This window comes from Osmia bicornis, chromosome 13, assembly GCF_907164935.1.
Source record: "Osmia bicornis bicornis chromosome 13, iOsmBic2.1, whole genome shotgun sequence".
NCBI lineage: Eukaryota > Metazoa > Arthropoda > Insecta > Hymenoptera > Megachilidae > Osmia > Osmia bicornis.
In genome coordinates this window covers 265,853-274,461 of record NC_060228.1, presented here as the reverse complement: position 1 = coordinate 274,461, position 8,609 = coordinate 265,853, and positions in this window count along the sequence as shown.

Below are 8,609 nucleotides of genomic sequence, written 5' to 3'. Positions count from 1 at the left end.
CTGATTGGGCCGGGGATAATATAGATCGAAAATCGACGACGGGTTATGTAATTAGAATGTTTGGTAATGTGATTCACTGGAAGTCTAAGAAACAAGGGAGTGTGACAAAATCCTCAACAGCGGCCGAATATGTAGCACTGTCTGAGTCGGTAAGCGAACTAAAGGTAATAAAGGACGTATTAAAGGATCTTAAGATTGTAATAGAGAAACCGATAGGTATCTACGAAGATAATTCAGGTGCGATTAGTATTGCTAAGTTTGGTAATTACACAAAAAATTCTAAATATATAGAAACTCATTATCACTTTGTGAATGAAAGCTATATGGAAGGAATGATCGATATCAAAAAAATTCATTCAGGAGAAAATATTGCCGATATCCTAACAAAGTCGTTGGGGAAAACCAAGTTTGTAAAGTTTAGAGATATGCTAAAGGTAATCTAATTGTAACAAGTTTCGAGAAAGAAATAAGGTTTGATGTTATAAATTTAAGGAGGTGTGTTGAAATATAAATTTATACTATAGATGTAATACAGCGACATCTAGTGTGTGCAATGTGGAACGGTCCGCAGGTAGTCTTCTTTTCTTTGTTACTTCACTAAGAGCGCTTCTGAGAGACAGTCGTAAGTTACAAGAACACAATTAATTAAGAGCATTTATAATTAAAGCTTAAGTTACGTTTAATAGCAGTGTTATTCATTTAAACCTCACCAATATTAACAGTAAAACAATTTCCCCTGCCACATAAATTAAAAGAAACTGCGGTACAAGAAACGGAAAAATTAATCGCAAACGGTTTTGTCAGACACTCAAAAAGTGCTTTTAACGCCCCAACTTGGGTAGTCAAAAAGAAGGAAACAGCCGAGGGAAAGAAAAGATGGAGACTGGTAATAGACTACAGAAAATTAAACGAAAAAACGATCCCAGACCCATATCTACTCCCAAATATAACTGAAATCTTCGACCAATTAGGACAGGCAAAATTATATCACGTAGTAGATTTAAAATCAGGCTTCCATCAAATCAAGATGAACCCAAGAGACATACATAAGACAGCTTTCAGCATACATCCATTGGGACGATTTGAATTCAATGTCTTACCTTTCGGATTAAGAAACTCGCCACGAACCTTTCAGAGGGTAATAAACACAGCATTAGGCGATTCAATTGGAAAAATTTGCTTTGTTTTCATCGATGACATCATAATATTTGGAGGAAATTTAGAGGAACTCAACACGAGATTTAACACAGTCGCACAAAAATTAAGAGACGTAAAATTAAAACTTGAGCCCGAAAAATGCGAATTCCTTAAATCGGAAGTATGCTTTCTAGGACACATACTAAGTGGGAAAGGTATAAAACCCGACCCAGCAAAAACAGAAGCTGTACAAAAATTTCCAACTCCTAAGAACGTCAAGAACATAAGAGAATTCTTAGGACTCGCAGGCTACTACAGACGATTCGTAGATAATTTCGCAAAAATTGCAAAACCTTCAACAAGTTTATTGCAAAAAGACACAAAATTTTCCTGGAACACGGAACAGCAAAACGCTTTCATAAAACTCAAGGAAATATTATGCAACGCACCTATACTACAGTACCCCAAATTCGATGAACCATACGTTATCACGACAGACGCATCTAAATACGCCCTAGGTGCAGTACTATCGCAAGGAGAAATTGGGAAAGACAGACCAATCGCATACGCATCACGAGTATTACAGGAAGCAGAAATCAAATATGACACCTACGAAAAAGAAGCTCTAGCAATAATGTTCGCAATTAAAACATTTCGAAACTACATTTATGGAAATAAATTTACAATAGTTACAGATCATAAACCACTACTTTGGCTAAAAACAGCCGACAATAATACTAGAGTACAAAAATGGAGATTAAAATTATCGGACTACGAATACGATATAGTTTATAAACCAGGTAAGCAAAACGTGAATGCCGATGCATTATCGAGAAATCCGGTGGATAACGTACACGTGTCCGTTACAACAAGAGCGCAAGGAAAGAAAGATATCAGCAAAAACTCGGCAACCGCGAAAATTCCAAGTCAAGACAAAGTAGAAGACGATCATATAAAGGCCAAAAGAAAAAGGGGTAGACCAAGAAAGGAAGTTCAAGAACAGTCAAGTCAAGAAACAACCGCAAACAGTAGTAGCAATGAAAGAACGGATAAAACAAAAAAAGACAATATAGAAGAACAGGAACAAAAAAATTTAATTTACACGAAAAACTCAATCCAATTTAGAAATGATAACATCGTGCACATAATTACTAAACAGGGCATACCTTTAGATAAAACCACCAATGAGTTAATGAAAACTAAAAATATAAAAATAAACCCCAACCTATCGGAAAATGAAGTCGAAATAATAGAAATAAATAATAAAAACCTCTTTGTTTTATGTCTAAACATAGCATCATCATCAGAAATAATAAAACAGAACTTGATAAAACTATTCAATATATTAAAAGACTTACTTATACGAAAAAACATAAAAATTTTCAGCATTTCAAAAGATATTAAAATACTAAATATAAACTGGAACGAAATAGAAGAAATAATAAAAAACACTTTCAATAAAACCGACATTAAAATAATAGTTTGCCTAAATAATATAGAATATGTAAAACCCGAGAACAGAAATAAAATATTTGACCAATTCCACTCTACAAAACTAGGAGGTCATTCAGGTGTAAATAGAACATATAATAGAATAAAAGACAAATTCTTTTGGGAAAATCTAAAACAAGATATTCAAAATAAAATTAAAAAATGCGAGGAATGTCAAAGAAACAAATTAAAAAGAATTAAAACTAGACAACCAATGGTAATAACAGACACACCAATGAAAACTTTCGATAAAATCGCAATGGACATTGTCGGTCCACTCAACGTCACAAAAAATAATAATAAATACATTTTAACCATACAAGACCAATTATCAAAATTTTTAGTAGCAGTACCTTTAAAAGATCAAACAGCAGAATCAGTCGCAGATGCTTTTGTAAAAAAATTTATATGCACTTTTGGCTCACCTAAAATAGTACTTACTGATAGAGGAACAAATTTCACTAGTAAAATTATGAAACAAGTTGCAAAAAGATTTAAATTCTCAAAAATCGAAACAACATCTTTTTCACCTCAATCAAACGGATCATTAGAAAGAGCACATCATCCACTTTGCGAATATTTAAAAAATTTTTCAACAAAAAAATGTGAATGGGATGAACTTCTAGAGCTAGCACAATTCAACTATAACACAAGCATTCATTCCGGTCACAATTTCACACCGCATGAACTGGTTTTCGCTTACCCAGCTAGGCTACCTTCGACCGAACCTCTAAAGAAATCAGAACAGTTACCTACACATAACGATTATCTGGAAAACCTAATAAAAAACATGAGAGACATAGCTACTATGGCACGCGAAAATCTAATAGACTCAAAAATGAAATCAAAAGAATACTACGATAGATTCATTAAACCGGTAGAATTTAAAATCGGAGACAAAGTATGGTTACTCAAAGAACCTAAACCGGGAAAATTAGAAAAAGATTGGTATTTAGGGCCATACGAAATACTAAAAATAGGTGATAACAATAATATAACAATCAATTACAAAGGAAAGCCAAAAACAGTTCACGCGAACAAATTAAGCATTCAGCAGCACAGGAAATAACATAAGCCTTCTTTCTAGGAAAAGAGCCGACAATGAAGTTAATTCTATTAATTTATATCAGCATATTCAAAATTAGCGAAGCAATAATCGGGTTTGATTGCGGCGCAACGAACCCGATCGTATCGACATACTCTTTACTGGACACCGGAGAATGCGACTTCCACCATGCAGACGTTAACATAACCAACACAACAATACGACTCCTACAATTAGCAGAATTCAGAACGACTCCAATCATACAATGCAAAATAGAGATCCAACGCACAATCTTCCGATGCGGAATGTTCAGCCACTTAGTACCAGTAGAAAACGCGATACAAGAATACCTTCTAGACATAAGCCATGAAAACTGTAAATCCATACACAACACCGGAATATTTAGATACGATAATTTTCACACAATCGCGAATTTAAAAGTAAATTCAACGAAATCCGTAGGAATAAGTCTAGCAGGAAATGCAATAGAGAGCTCGTGTACAGGAGCGTCCTATTCCGATAGCTACGGAACATGGAATAAAGTATATGTACAAGGTCTTATAAAAATTACATTAATAGAATACACCGCGCAAGTTAGCCTTAATAATGATAAATTACGTTTAGCATCAGGAACAATTTGTAAATTTTCGGATGAACACTGTATTGACATGGAAGGCGGACATACCTTCTGGTCAGCGCTACCGAGAGAGGATTGTCTTAAAACTAAATTCGACGTATTATACCGAGGTCCGGTAACAAAACTAACAGCTAAAAATCGCGAAACATTATACACAATAGAAACAACCGACATCTCATTCGCGCTAGCAGCGAAAGGAAACATCGAAACCTGCAACAGAATATTAACAAAAACTGAACACCCAAAATTAATTATATACGAAAGATCACAAAATAACATACTATTCGATAACGACGCACAGCCATCAAAAGAAATACTAAATTTAGACATTCTCACTTACACTAATTCAAAATTCGTATATGTAGAAAAACACTTCAGGGCTCAAATACAAAATTTATATTTAGATATTTTAAGTGAAAAATGCAAACTAGAAAGGAAAACAATCTACAATTCTCTATCCATAGCCTCTATTTCACCAGACGAATTTGCGTACAATTTAATGGAAAAACCGGGATATATTGCTAGGATTGCAGGAGAGGTGGTACACATCATAAAATGCACACCAAAAGAAGTGCAATTACTCCACACAGATAAATGCTATACGCAATTACCAGTAACCTCAGGAAACCAAACACGATTCCTGACACCGAAAACACACATATTAATGAAGTCAGGAACTCAGATAGAATGTAACACAATCATTCCACAATATTACAAAATAAACAACAATTGGATAGCACTAACACCAACACCAAGACAAGCGCAAAATCCAGGAATTCTAAAACCTAACACAAACATTTCCTGGGAATACAAAGAAATAAATTCACTAGCATCAAGCGGAATTTATTCACAAGAAGACCTCCAAGAACTCCAACAGCACATCATGTTCCCCTTAGAAAAATCAGCCTTGCTGAATACAATAGCGAGGGGCATGCTAGGAGAAGAAAGCGTACAAGGAGGACTAATCAACAATCTTTTTACGGAAAACACGCTATCCCACATCGCAGAAAATACGTGGAATAAATTCATGGAAAAATTCATCAAATTCGGTTCAATTAGCTCTGCAGTAATAATGATCCTGATAATCATTCATATCTGCAAGCTAATAATTGACACAATTATAAGAGGATACACATTGCATACATTATATGGCTGGTCCCTACACCTATTGGCAGCCATCTTTAGTTCAATTACATACTTATTGGTGACATTAAAGAACAATAAAAACATAAAAAGGCTCCCAAGACGAAGACGCCTAACGAAAAACGAAGACATCGAATTGAACGAAATAAAGATAGAGCAGCCAAACAGCCTAAAATGGGGGATATCACCGCCTATCCCACAACGACCACCTGCACTCAGAGCACCTACAGTCAAACCACCAGAAATTGAACCACCACAACCAATAAAACAAGAAAGAATACAGGTTTTTACGCTAGAAGCATGAAACTAAATAAACGCAACGCAAAGGGGAACGCAAGAAACACGCATAAATAAACACACGCGAACTTTAAACAAAATAAAAAATTTTATTCAAAAATAAAAATGAAAAGTAACAAAATTCACAAAGTAGTAACATATAATAGAAATCTTACAATAAAGGTTAATTAAAAACACAATTGGAAAGGGAAAGGAAGTGAAGGACTTATGAAATAAAAATACACGGACCAAAAATAAGATTAAAAAAAAAAACGAAAGTTTATTCAAAGGAAAAAAAATAATAAAAGAGAGAACAAACATATGCGAGTGAAATCTTTTTTTTTATGAATCTTCACTCGAGGGCGAATAAGGGGGCGATATCCAATATGCGATCTTCGTCCCACTCGTACAGTTCCTCGAGGTACCGGCGGAAGTTGCGACGATACTCCCGTACCGTACGCTTATATGCCAGGTTGATCATGCCATGGCACCATATAAAACGGCCATCAGTACGCTGAAGAAGGAGAAAACATAAAAGCACACAATGAATAACACGCACAAAAAAAAAAAAAAAAAAAAAAAAAAAAGGGTCATTAACAACAATAATGAATAAACAAAATAAAGACCACTTACCCATGACGCAAACACCTCCTTCCTGGGCTTGGATAGATCCATAAAAACGGGAAACGGGATAAACGTCATAGTGACTGTTATCGCAGCGTTCGGATGGAAATAACAAGCAGAACAAAAATTTTTTTTTTTTTTCGCTCAAGTGACGATACTACCCGATCGAACGGATATATATATCAATTACCCCACCAGGTGCACAAAATTTCCAAGTAAAACACAGGACATTAACCGATGAAGCGCTCAATAATACTCGGAACCAGCGCATGCAAAACACCGCTGTCTCAGCGCATACCAGCCACAATAGAGGATCTAAGAACTACCAATTTCATTTTAGAAACATTGAATTTAAAAGTTAATAAAGAAGCCCAGAAGTGTCGGTCTACAATATTATTCAGTACACGCACTATATGTAATTCCGCTACGCGCCCCTACCGCCTCAATCTCAGCGGGGAGGGAAGTAAATGGTCGTCCGAAAACCATTTACTCTTTGTAACATACCAATTCGTAAACGCAAAGAAATATTAGCAAAAAAATTTTACCCAGCGCAACAAATTCACACCAACTAACAAATATTGTAATTACACTCACCTTAAAATTGTAAAACTCATTTAACTCATAAAACCACAAACTATGAATTTGGATAACACAAGCGCTTAAAGAAAATTTTCTTTCCAGATTTATTTGTTGATATCGTACCGATATGCAACAATCTAGGCGGCCAGGTGTCACGTCCTGTGACGCATTCTTTAAAATTTCTATTTCGCCACCCAAACTCTTTAAGCCGCTATTTCGCGACCTAAATTCTTTAAACTTATATTTCGCCATACAGATTCTTTAAACTTACATTTCGCGATACAAATTCTTTGAACTTCTATTGCACCATCCAAATTCATCGCTCCGCAAAAATTCTGAGTGAGCAACTCAGCCGGGATGTCGTACGGCAAGAACGCTGACGATCCGGACGAGGTGGTTCACCCGAATTGGCAAATCAAAAGTCGACCTCATTAATCAATATATAATAACGAGACCAAACCGCCCGCGTTCAGACAAAAAAAATTATACTTCAGACCAATTATAGTACAGAACCCGTATCAGATAAAATTCAGTGTAGAACCAGTAGCAGACAAATTATACTACAGAAACAACACAGATTAATTATAGTGTATAACCGGATCACTTCTGTAAAAATTCATTCAAAATCGGCCGGTCCGTTTAACGCGAATCCGGGATTCAATTTAAATACGCATACAGAAATCCACAAAGTACGACTCTGCTACGGGACTCAGAGACCCGACAGAGCAAATCGTCATCTGTAAAGAGCGCGCAAGTTAAGGATTGTATTTAAACCCAATAAACATTTGTTGTGATCGGAAGTGTGTGATCTTGACTCGAACGTCTACCCTACCGTCTACATCCACCAGGACGACCTATTTCTACAGGTATCCTCGCCCAGCGAAAGGTAAGTAAGAACTTCTACCTAGCTAACAACGTAGATACAAATCATACAAAAAGTGTACGCGGAGAACTCAGTGAGAGGGAGAACTTCGCGACATTACAGTACGTTCGCTGATTACTCCGAGACGGATGGACCAATCGGAATGAAATCTTTTGCGTCTTGTAGGATATGTCTTCCGATTGGTCCCGTTATAAAAGCATTTCGCATTTTTTTATTCCGTACGGTGTTCATTACTGCAAAATACGTTCTGGTTCAAGTAATGCACCAATTGCGATGAGAGTTTTCACATTTCGTAGATCATTCCACGATGATTCCATTTCCCAAAATTTATGTAACTTCTTATTGTTAATAACTATTGTTATTATAATAAAAAGCCTATTTTTTAGGTTACGCTTCAAGGAATATACCGATCGCGATTTTTCAAAGTTGTCCCTGCAAGTAAACTTCGTTTCTTTACCAATTGGTTGCTAATACGGTATCCTTCGAATACTGCTCGTTCCACTAAAAAGTGTGAAATAAAATAATTTTTAACAAAAAAAAATCCGAATTCGAAATGCACTAAAAAGTATAAAATAATTTCTATTTCATTTATATCTGTATTCCACAGCTATTAATACAATCTACTTAATCGTTAAATAGGATAATAAATATATTTCAAAGTTTTCGGAGGCGGCGCAAAATTAAAAATACCCGAACAAACGGTGCTGCCAATAACGATTTGATTGTGGTATGGCAAACTTGGTAATTAATAAGTCGTAAGAGAAAAATTATAGGTCCGGCTGAAAACATTTGTA